Genomic DNA, 12,500 nt, shown 5'->3' on the forward strand with positions numbered 1-12,500 from the left:
GCCCAAACCCTAACCCTAACACTAACCCTAACCCTAGCCCAAACCCTAACCCTAACCGTGGCCCTAACCCTAACCAAAGCCCTAACCCTAGCCCTAACCCTAACACTAACCCTAACCCTAACACTAACCCTAGCCCTAGCCCAAAACCTAACCCAAACCCTAACCAAAGCCCTAACCCTCGCCCAAACCCTAACCCTAACCCTAACCGTGGCCCTAGCCCTAACCAAAGCCCTAACCCTAGCCCTAACCCTAACACTAACCCTAACCCTAACACTAACCCTAACCCTAGCCCAAACCCTAACCCTAACCCTGACCAAAGCCCTAACCCTAGCCCTAACCCTAACACTAACCCTAACCCTAACCCTAGCCCAAACCCTAACCCTAACCCTAACCGTGGCCCTAGCCCAAACCCTAACCCTAACCCTTACCAAAGCCCTAACCCTAGCCCTAACCCTAACACTAACCCTAACCCTAACCCTAACCCTAGCCCAAACCCTAACCCTAACCGTGGCCCTAACCCTAACCCTAACCAAAGCCCTAACCCTAGCCCTCACCCTAACACTAACCCTAACCCTAACCCTAACACTAGCCCTAACCCTAACCCTAACCCTAACCGTGGCCCTAACCCTAACCATAGCCCTAACGCTAGCCCTAACCCTAACACTAAGCCTAACCCTAGCCCGAGCCCTAGCCCTAACCCTAACCCTAGCCTAACCCTAAGCCTAACCCTAAGGGAGCAATTTGAAAGTGTGGCCGGCGCGAGGGACGCCTGTGCGGGCGTGGAGAGTCGATGTGGAGTCCTTGTGAGCATGGAGTGTGTTGTAAGGGCGTGTTTCTGCCTGTGCCTTGACCCTAACACTAACCCTAACCCTAGCGCTAACCCTAACCGTAGCCGTCACCCGAACCCTAACCCGAGCCCTAGCCCTAGCCCTAACCCTAACCCTAACCCTAACGGAGCAATTTGAAAGTGTGGCCGGCGTGAGGGGCGCCTGTGCGGGCGTGGAGAGTCAATGTGGAGTGCTTGTGAGCATGGAGTGTGTAGTAAGGGCGTGTTTCTGCCTGTGCCTTGACCCTAACCCTAACCCGAACCCTAACCCTAACCGCGGGTGCGGGGGGTTGAACAAACACCGGGGAAGCCATTAACCACCAGCGGGAGTACATTAAGCAGTTGCCCTTAGTCTCAGGAGCAGCGGGGAACAGATTATCCAACAGCCGGGAAAACATTCACCAACTTCGGGGGAAAACATGAACGAAATATCGGGAAGACATGAACCAACGGCAGGCAAAACACTGGGGAAGCCAGGAACCAACAACGGGGAGTACACTAAGCAGCTGCCCTTAGTCTCAGGAGTAGCGGGGAAGAGATTAAGCAGCAGCCGGGAAAAGATCAGCCAACCGCGGGGGAACTCATTAACCAGTGTCGTGGGAACGCATTAACCAGTTTCGTGGGAACTCATTAACCAGTTTCGGGAAAACTTCCACCAAAGGCGGGGAAAGCATCAACCAACGGCGGGGAAGCCATTGTCCAACAGGGGGGGGGGAGCACATCAAGCAGCTGCCCTTAGTCTCAGGAGCAGCGGGGAAGAGATTAAGCAGCAGCCGGGAAAAGATCAGCCAACCGCGGGGGAACTCATTAACCAGTTTCGTGGGAACTCATTAACCAGTTTCGGGAAACCGTCCACCTAAGGCGGGGAAAACATCAAACAACGGCGGGGAAGCCATTGTCCAACAGGGGGGAGCACATTAAGCAGCTGCCCTTAGTATCAGGAGCAGCGGGGATCAGATTAAGCAACAGCCGGGAAAAGATCAGGAAACCGCGGGGGAACTCATTAACCAGTTTCGTGGGAACTCATTAACCAGTTTCGGGAAAACATCAACCAAAGGCGGGGAAAGCATCAACCAACGGCGGGGAAGCCACTGTCCAACAGTGGGGAGCACATTAAGCAGCTGCCCTTAGTCTCAGGAGCAGCGGGGATCAGATTAAGCAACAGCCTGGGAAAAGATCAACCAACCGCGGGGGAACTCATTAACCAGTTTCCTGGGAACTCATTAACCAGTTTCGTGGGAACTCATTAACCAGTTTCGGGAAAACCTCCACCAAAGGCGGGGAAAGCATGAACCAACGGCGGGGAAGCCATTGTCCAACCGGGGGGAGCACATTAAGCAGCTGCCCTTAGTATCAGGAGCAGCGGGGTACAAATGAACCAGCAGCGGGGAAAACAACTTCGTGGGAACTCATTAACCAGTTTCGTGGGAACTCATTAACCAGTTTCGGGGGAACTCATTAACCAGTTTCGGGAAAACTTCCACCAAAGGCGGGGAAAGCATCAACCAACGGCCGGGAAGCCATTGTCCAACAGTGGGGAGCACATTAAGCAGCTGCCCTTAGTATCAGGAGCAGCGGGGATCAGATTAAGCAACAGCCGGGAAAAGATCAGCCAACCGCGGGGGAACTCATTAACCAGTTTCCTGGGAACTCATTAACCAGTTTCGTGGGAACTCATTAACCAGTTTCGGGAAAACCTCCACCAAAGGCGGGGAAAGCATGAACCAACGGCGGGGAAGCCATTGTCCAACCGGGGGGAGCACATTAAGCAGCTGCCCTTAGTATCAGGAGCAGCGGGGATCAGATTAAGCAACAGCCGGGAAAAGATCAGCCAACCGCGGGGGAACTCATTAACCAGTTTCCTGGGAACTCATTAACCAGTTTCGGGAAAACTTCCACCAAAGGCGGGGAAAACATGCACCAACGGCGGGGAAGCCTTTGTCCAACAGGGGGGAGCACATTAAGCAGCTGCCCTTAGTATCAGGAGCAGCGGGGTACAAATGAACCAGCAGCGGGGAAAACAGCTTCGTGGGAACTCATTAACCAGTTTCGGGGGAACTCATTAACCAGTTTCGGGAAAACGTCCACCAAAGGCGGGGAAAACATCAACCAACGGCGGGGAAGCCATTGTCCAACGGGGGGAGCACATTAAGCAGCTGCCCTTAGTATCAGGAGCAGCGGGGAACAGATTAAGCAACAGCCGGGAAAAGAACAGCCAACCGCGGGGGAACTCATTAACCAGTTTCGTGGGAACTCATTAACCAGTTTCGTGGGAACTCATTAACCAGTTTCGGGAAAACGTCCACCAAAGGCGGGAAAACACCAACCAACGTCGGGGAAGCCTTTGTCCAACAGTGGGGAGCACATTAAGCAGCTGCCCTTAGTATCAGGAGCAGCGGGGATCAGATTAAGCAACAGGAGGGAAAAGATCAGCCAACCGCGGGGGAACTCATTAACCAGTTTCGTGGGAACTCATTAACCAGTTTCGGGAAAACTTCCACCAAAGGCGGGGAAAACATGCACCAACGGCGGGGAAGCCATTGTCCAACAGGGGGGAGCACATTAAGCAGCTGCCCTTAGTATCAGGAGCAGCGGGGTACAAATGAACCAGCAGCGGGGAAAACAACTTCGTGGGAACTCATTAACCAGTTTCGTGGGAACTCATTAACCAGTTTCGGGAAAACGTCCACCAAAGGCGGGGAAAGCATCAACCAACGGCGGGGAAGCCATTGTCCAACAGTGGGGAGCACATTAGGCAGCTGCCCTTAGTATCAGGAGCAGCGGGGATCAGATTAAGCAACAGCCGGGAAAAGAACAGCCAACCGCGGGGGAACTCATTAACCAGTTTCGTGGGAACTCATTAACCAGTTTCGTGGGAACTCATTAACCAGTTTCGGGAAAACGTCCACCAAAGGCGGGGAAAACATGCACCAACGGCGGGGAAGCCATTGTCCAACAGGGGGGAGCACATTAAGCAGCTGCCCTTAGTATCAGGAGCGGCGGGGATCAGATTAAGCAACAGCCGGGAAAAGATCAACCAACCGCGGGGGAACTCATTAACCAGTTTCGTGGGAACTCATTAACCAGTTTCCTGGGAACTCATTAACCAGTTTCGGGAAAAATTCAACCAGAGGCGGGGAAAGCATCAACCAACGGCGGGGAAGCCTTTGTCCAACAGGGGGGAGCACATTAAGCAGCTGCCCTTAGTATCAGGAGCAGCGGGGTACAAATGAACCAGCAGCGGGGAAAACAGCTTCGTGGGAACTCATTAACCAGTTTCGGGGGAACTCATTAACCAGTTTCGGGAAAACTTCCACCAAAGGCGGGGAAAGCATGAACCAACGGCGGGGAAGGCATTGTCCAACCGGGGGGAGCACATTAAGCAGCTGCCCTTAGTATCAGGAGCAGCGGGGATCAGATTAAGCAACAGCCGGGAAAAGATCAGCCAACCGCGGGGGAACTCATTAACCAGTTTCGGGGGAACTCATTAACCAGTTTCGGGAAAACGTCCACCAAAGGCGGGGAAAACATCAACCAACGGCGGGGAAGCCTTTGTCCAACAGGGGGGAGCACATTAAGCAGCTGCCCTTAGTATCAGGAGCAGCGGGGTACAAATGAACCAGCAGCGGGGAAAACAGCTTCGTGGGAACTCATTAACCAGTTTCGGGGGAACTCATTAACCAGTTTCGGGAAAACTTCCACCAAAGGCGGGGAAAGCATGAACCAACGGCGGGGAAGGCATTGTCCAACCGGGGGGAGCACATTAAGCAGCTGCCCTTAGTATCAGGAGCAGCGGGGATCAGATTAAGCAACAGCCGGGAAAAGATCAGCCAACCGCGGGGGAACTCATTAACCAGTTTCGTGGGAACTCATTAACCAGTTTCGGGAAAACTGCCACCAACGGCGGGGAAAACATGCACCAACGGCGGGGAAGCCATTGTCCAACAGGGGGGAGCACATTAAGCAGCTGCCCTTAGTATCAGGAGCAGCGGGGTACAAATGAACAAGCAGCGGGGAAAACAACTCCGTGGGAACTCATTAACCAGTTTCGTGGGAACTCATTAACCAGTTTCGGGAAAACGTCCACCAAAGGCGGGGAAAACATGCACCAACGGCGGGGAAGCCATTGTCCAACAGGGGGGAGCACATTAAGCAGCTGCCCTTAGTATCAGGAGCAGCGGGGTACAAATGAACCAGCAGCGGGGAAAACAACTTCGTGGGAACTCATTAACCAGTTTCGGGGAACTCATTAACCAGTTTCGGGAAAACGTCCACCAAAGGCGGGGAAAACATCAACCAACGGCGGGGAAGCCATTGTCCAACAGGGGGGAGCACATTAAGCAGCTGCCCTAAGTATCAGGAGCAGCGGGGATCAGATTAAGCAACAGCCGGGAAAAGATCAACCAACCGCGGGGGAACTCATTAACCAGTTCCGTGGGAACTCATTAACCAGTTTCGTGGGAACTCATTAACCAGTTTCGGGAAAACGTCCACCAAAGGCGGGGAAAACATCAACCAACGGCGGGGAAGCCATTGTCCAACAGTGGGGAGCACATTAAGCAGCTGCCCTTAGTGTCAGGAGCAGCGGGGATCAGATTAAGCAACAGCCGGGAAAAGATCAGGAAACCGCGGGGGAACTCATTAACCAGTTTCGTGGGAACTCATTAACCAGTTTCGGGAAAACCTCCACCAAAGGCGGGGAAAGCATGAACCAACGGCCGGGAAGCCCTTGTCCAAAAGTGGGGAGCACATTAAGTGGCTGCCCTTAGTATCAGGAGCAGCGGGGATCAGATTAAGCAACAGCCGGGAAAAGATCAGCCAACCGCGGGGGAACTCATTAACCAGTTTCGTGGGAACTCATTAACCAGTTTCGGGAATACTTCCACCAAAGGCGGGGAAAACATGAACCAACGGCGGGGAAGCCATTGTCCAACAGTGGGGAGCACATTAAGCAGCTGCCCTTAGTATCAGGAGCAGCGGGGTACAAATGAACCAGCAGCGGGGAAAACAGCTTCGTGGGAACTCATTAACCAGTTTCGTGGGAACTCATTAACCAGTTTCGTGGGAACTCATTAACCAGTTTCGGGAAAACATCCACCAAAGGCGGGGAAAGCATCAACCAACGGCGGGGAAGCCATTGTCCAGCAGTGGGGAGCACATTAAGCAGCTGCCCTTAGTATCAGGAGCAGCGGGGTACAAATGAACAAGCAGCGGGGAAAACAACTCCGTGGGAACTCATTAACCAGTTTCCTGGGAACTCATTAACCAGTTTCGGGAAACCTTCCACCAAAGGCGGGGAAAACATGCACCAACGGCGGGGAAGCCATTGTCCAACAGGGGGGAGTACATTAAGCAGCTGCCCTTAGTATCAGGAGCAGCGGGGATCAGATTAAGCAACAGCCGGGAAAAGATCAGCCAACCGCGGGGGAACTCATTAACCAGTTTCGTGGGAACTCATTAACCAGTTTCGGGAAAACATCAACCAGAGGCGGGGAAAACATGCACCAACGGCGGGGAAGCCATTGTCCAACAGGGGGGAGTACATTAAGCAGCTGCCCTTAGTATCAGGAGCAGCGGGGTACAAATGAACCAGCAGCGGGGAAAACAACTCCGTGGGAACTCATTAACCAGTTTCGTGGGAACTCATTAACCAGTTTCGGGAAACCTTCCACCAAAGGCGGGGAAAACATGCACCAACGGCGGGGAAACCATTGTCCAACAGGGGGGAGCACATTAAGCAGCTGCCCTTAGTATCAGGAGCAGCGGGGTACAAATGAACCAGCAGCGGGGACAACAACTCCGTGGGAACTCATTAACCAGTTTCGTGGGAACTCATTAACCAGTTTCGGGAAACCTTCCACCAAAGGCGGGGAAAACATGCACCAACGGCGGGGAAGCCATTGTCCAACAGGGGGGAGCACATTAAGCAGCTGCCCTTAGTATCAGGAGCAGCGGGGATCAGATTTAGCAGCAGCCGGGAAAAGATCAGGAAACCGCGGGGGAACTCATTAACCAGTTTCGTGGGAACTCATTAACCAGTTTCGGGAAAACATCAACCAGAGGCGGGGAAAGCATCAACCAACGGCGGGGAAGCCTTTGTCCAACAGGGGGGAGCACATTAAGCAGCTGCCCTTAGTATCAGGAGCAGCGGTGCACAAATGAACCAGCAGCGGGGAAAACAGCTTCGTGGGAACTCATTAACCAGTTTCGGGGGAACTCATTAACCAGTTTCGGGAAATCTTCCACCAGAGGCGGGGAAAGCATCAACCAACGGCGGGGAAGCCTTTGTCCAACAGGGGGGAGCACATTAAGCAGCTGCCCTTAGTCTCAGGAGCAGCGGGGAACAGATTAAGCAACAGCCGGGAAAAGATCAGCCAACCGCGGGGGAACTCATTAACCAGTTTCGTGGGAACTCATTAACCAGTTTCGTGGGAACTCATTAACCAGTTTCGGGAAAACGTCCACCAAAGGCGGGGAAAGCATCAGCCAACGGCGGGGAAGCCATTGTCCAACAGTGGGGAGCACATTAAGCAGCTGCCCTTAGTATCAGGAGCAGCGGGGATCAGATTAAGCAACAGCCGGGAAAAGATCAGCCAACCGCGGGGGAACTCATTAACCAGTTTCCTGGGAACTCATTAACCAGTTTCGGGAAATCCTCCACCAAAGGCGGGGAAAGCATCGACCAACGGCCGGGAAGCCTTTGTCCAACAGTGGGGAGCACATTAAGCAGCTGCCCTTAGTCTCAGGAGCAGCGGGGTACAAATGAACCAGCAGCGGGGAAAACAACTTCGTGGGAACTCATTAACCAGTTTCGTGGGAACTCATTAACCAGTTTCGGGAAAACATCCACCAGAGGCGGGGAAAGCATCAACCAACGGCGGGGAAGCCATTGTCCAACAGGGGGCAGTACATTAAGCAGCTGCCCTAAGTATCAGGAGCAGCGGGGATCAGATTAAGCAACAGCCGGGAAAAGATCAGCCAACCGCGGGGGAACTCATTAACCAGTTTCGTGGGAACTCATTAACCAGTTTCGGGGGAACTCATTAACCAGTTTCGGGAAACCTTCCACCAAAGGCGGGGAAAACATCAACCAGCGGCGGGGAAGCCATTGTCCAACAGGCGGGAGCACATTAAGCAGCTGCCCTTAGTATCAGGAGCAGCGGGGTACAAATGAACCAGCAGCGGGGAAAACAGCTTCGTGGGAACTCATTAACCAGTTTCGGGGGAACTCATTAACCAGTTTCGGGAAAACATCAACCAGAGGCGGGGAAAGCATCAACCAACGGCGGGGAAGCCTTCGTCCAACAGGGGGGAGCACATTAAGCAGCTGCCCTTAGTATCAGGAGCAGCGGGGTGCAAATGAACCAGCAGCGGGGAAAACAACTTCGTGGGAACTCATTAACCAGTTTCGTGGGAACTCATTAACCAGTTTCGTGGGAACTCATTAACCAGTTTCGGGAAAACGTCCACCAAAGGCGGGGAAAGCATCAACCAACGGCGGGGAAGCCATTGTCCAACAGACGGGAGCACATTAAGCAGCTGCCCTTAGTATCAGGAGCAGCGGGGATCAGAGTAAGCAACAGCCGGGAAAAGATCAGCCAACCGCGGGGGAACTCATTAACCAGTTTCGTGGGAACTCATTAACCAGTTTCGGGAAAACTTCCACCAAAGGCGGGGAAAACATGCACCAACGGCGGGGAAGCCATTGTCCAACAGGGGGGAGCACATTAAGCAGCTGCCCTTAGTATCAGGAGCAGCGGGGTACAAATGAACCAGCAGCGGGGAAAAAAACTTCGTGGGAACTCATTAACCAGTTTCGTGGGAACTCATTAACCAGTTTCGGGAAAACTTCCACCAAAGGCGGGGAAAACATGCACCAACGGCGGGGAAGCCATTGTCCAACAGGGGGGAGCACATTAAGCAGCTGCCCTTAGTATCAGGAGCAGCGGGGTACAAATGAACCAGCAGCGGGGAAAACAACTTCGTGGGAACTCATTAACCAGTTTCGTGGGAACTCATTAACCAGTTTCGGGAAAACGTCCACCAAAGGCGGGGAAAGCATCAACCAACGGCGGGGAAGCCATTGTCCAACAGGGGAAGTACATTAAGCAGCTGCCCTTAGTATCAGGAGCAGCGGGGTACAAATGAACCAGCAGCGGGAAAGCAACTTCGTGGGAACTCATTAACCAGTTTCGTGGGAACTCATTAACCAGTTTCGGGAAAACATCAACCAGAGGCGGGGAAAGCATCAACCAACGGCGGGGAAGCCATTGTCCTACAGTGGGGAGCACATTAAGCAGCTGCCCTTAGTATCAGGAGCCGCGGGGATCAGATTAAGCAACAGCCGGGAAAAGATCAGCCAACCGCGGGGGAACTCATTAACCAGTTTCGTGGGAACTCATTAACCAGTTTCTGGGGAACTCATTAACCAGTTTCGGGAAATCCTCCACCAAAGGCGGGGAAAGCATCGACCAACGGCCGGGAAGCCTTTGTCCAACAGTGGGGAGCACATTAAGCAGCTGCCCTTAGTCTCAGGAGCAGCGGGGTACAAATGAACCAGCAGCGGGGAAAACAACTTCGTGGGAACTCATTAACCAGTTTCGTGGGAACTCATTAACCAGTTTCGGGAAAACATCCACCAGAGGCGGGTAAAGCATCAACCAACGGCGGGGAAGCCATTGTCCAACAGGGGGCAGTACATTAAGCAGCTGCCCTAAGTATCAGGAGCAGCGGGGATCAGATTAAGCAACAGCCGGGAAAAGATCAACCAACCGCGGGGGAACTCATTAACCAGTTTCGTGGGAACTCATTAACCAGTTTCGGGGGAACTCATTAACCAGTTTCGGGAAAACATCAACCAGAGGCGGGGAAAGCATCAACCAACGGCGGGGAAGCCTTCGTCCAACAGGGGGGAGCACATTAAGCAGCTGCCCTTAGTATCAGGAGCAGCGGGGTGCAAATGAACCAGCAGCGGGGAAAACAACTTCGTGGGAACTCATTAACCAGTTTCGTGGGAACTCATTAACCAGTTTCGGGAAAACATCCACCAGAGGCGGGTAAAGCATCAACCAACGGCGGGGAAGCCATTGTCCAACAGGGGGCAGTACATTAAGCAGCTGCCCTTAGTATCAGGAGCTGCGGGGATCAGACTAAGCAACAGCCGGGAAAACATTAACCAACTTCGGGGGAACTCATTAACCAATTATTTGATGACCGGTAGGCGGCGCTCTATCGGCTTCGGCGACCGGCGGGTGGCGGTTCGGGGTCGTGGCGACCCGGGGCGAGGCGGCCCGGCCGTTGAAATCGCGAAAAAACGCGTTTTTAAAAAGAACCGTCGGTCCCCATCGGGATGGATTTGACCCCCTCATGCCGCCGTCGGGACCTCTTCGGCGGCATGACTACCGGAGGTGTTCCCGCCGAGGTGGACACTTGCATTTTCTGGCACGGTGGGTTGGCGGGGTACCTGCAGAATAGCAGGAAGGCGATGGCAATGACATGTGGCAACTCATTAACCAGTTTTGACTTTGCTGCATTGAAGGCGGAAAATCGAAACAGGGCCCCGCTCGAGCCCCCAGGTCTGCCGGGACCGCACCGGGCCGCCGCCCCGACGGCCGTTCGGCCAGAATGGGCTAGTATTTCTCCGGATTTTTGGCCGTTTTTCCGACTTTTTCGGACGTCGGAAAAGCGGCGGCCTGGCCACCGGCCGCGGCCGGGGGTGCCTTCCCCTCGAGCGAGGGCCCGGAATTCACCCGTTTGCAGCCCCGGAGGAGCTCCGCCGGCGGCCGGAATGGTTGAGACCATCGGCCGCGCTGAACGGAGCTCGGGTAACTCATTAACCAAACTGGACTTGGCCCCTGGCGCAGGAGGGGGGGTCCAGGTGAGGGCTGGCAGGCCGTGGCCACCCGGCAGGCAGTGATGCACCCGCGATGGCGGTAGTCCTTCCGATTCGGAGGCTCCCTGGCCCCGCAGAGCAAAAATGGGAGCCGCACGGAGCTCTATGAAGTCAGATCCGGTCGGTGGTGGCGGGGCAGGGTGCACGGTTTCCCGCAGAGCTCGGCGGATCCGTCCCGCCGAGGTGGCCACTCGCATTTTCTGGCAGGGGAGTCCCGAGGCTGGTTAACCAGTTACCCCCGGAAGTGGGGATGGAGTTGAGATTGAACCGTTTTGCGGGGCCTCCGGGCCCCTTCCCCGGTAGGACTACCGGGGCACACCCCGCCGAGGTGGCCACTTGCATTTTCTGGCACGGGGGGTTGGCGGGTACCTGCAGAATAGCAGGAAGGCGATGGCAATGACATGTGGCAACTCATTAACCAGTTTTGAGTTTGCTGCATTGAAGGAGGAAAATCGAAGCAGGGCCCCGCTCGAGCCCCCAGGTCTGCCGGGACCGCACCGGGCCCGCCGCCCCGACGGCCGTTCGGCCAGATTGGGCTAGTATTTCCCCGGATTTTCGGCCGTTTTTCCGACTTTTTCGGCCGTCGGAAAAGCGGCGGCCTGGGCACCGGCCGCGGCCGGGGGTGCCTTCCCCTCGAGCGAGGGCCCGGACCTCACCCGGTTGCAGCCCCGGGTGGGGCTCCGCCGGCGGCCGGAATGGTTGAGACCATCGGCCGCGCTGAACGGAGGTCTGGTAAATCATTAACCAAACTGGACTTAGTCTCTGGCAAGAGAGATGGTCCAGCCGACGGGCACGACCGAGGGCCCGGACCTCACCCGGCTGCAGCCCCGGGTGGGGCTCCGCCGGCGGCCGGAATGGTTGAGACCATCGGCCGCGCTGAACGGAGGTCTGGTAAATCATTAACCAAACTGGACTTAGTCTCTGGCAAGAGAGATGGTCCAGCCGACGGGCACGACCGAGGGCCCGGACCTCACCCGGTTGCAGCCCCGGGTGGAGCTCCGCCGGCGGCCGGAATGGTTGAGACCATCGGCCGCGCTGAACGGAGGTCTGGTAAATCATTAACCAAACTGGACTTAGTCTCTGGCAAGAGAGATGGTCCAGCCGACGGGCACGACCGAGGGCCCCGGACCTCACCCGGTTGCAGCCCCGGGTGGAGCTCCGCCGGCGGCCGGAATGGTTGAGACCATCGGCCGCGCTGAACGGAGCTCTGGTAAATCATTAACCAAACTGGACTTAGTCTCTGGCAAGAGAGATGGTCCAGCCGACGGGCACGACCGAGGGCCCCGGACCTCACCCGGTTGCAGCCCCGGGTGGAGCTCCGCCGGCGGCCGGAATGGTTGAGACCATCGGCCGCGCTGAACGGAGCTCTGGTAAATCATTAACCAAACTGGACTTAGTCTCTGGCAAGAGAGATGGTCCAGCCGACGGGCACGACCGAGGGCCCCGGACCTCACCCGGTTGCAGCCCCGGGTGGAGCTCCGCCGGCGGCCGGAATGGTTGAGACCATCGGCCGCGCTGAACGGAGCTCTGGTAAATCATTAACCAAACTGGACTTAGTCTCTGGCAAGAGAGATGGTCCAGCCGACGGGCACGACCGAGGGCCCCGGACCTCACCCGGTTGCAGCCCCGGGTGGAGCTCCGCCGGCGGCAGGAATGGTTGAGACCATCGGCCGCGCTGAACGGAGCTCTGGTAAATCATTAACCAAACTGGACTTAGTCTCTGGCAAGAGAGATGGTCCAGACGACGGGCACGGTGGCAGAGTTAGCCGAACTTGACTTAGC

The sequence above is a fragment of the Mustelus asterias genome, unplaced genomic scaffold (assembly GCF_964213995.1).
Source record: "Mustelus asterias unplaced genomic scaffold, sMusAst1.hap1.1 HAP1_SCAFFOLD_2804, whole genome shotgun sequence".
Classification (NCBI taxonomy): Eukaryota; Metazoa; Chordata; class Chondrichthyes; order Carcharhiniformes; family Triakidae; genus Mustelus; species Mustelus asterias.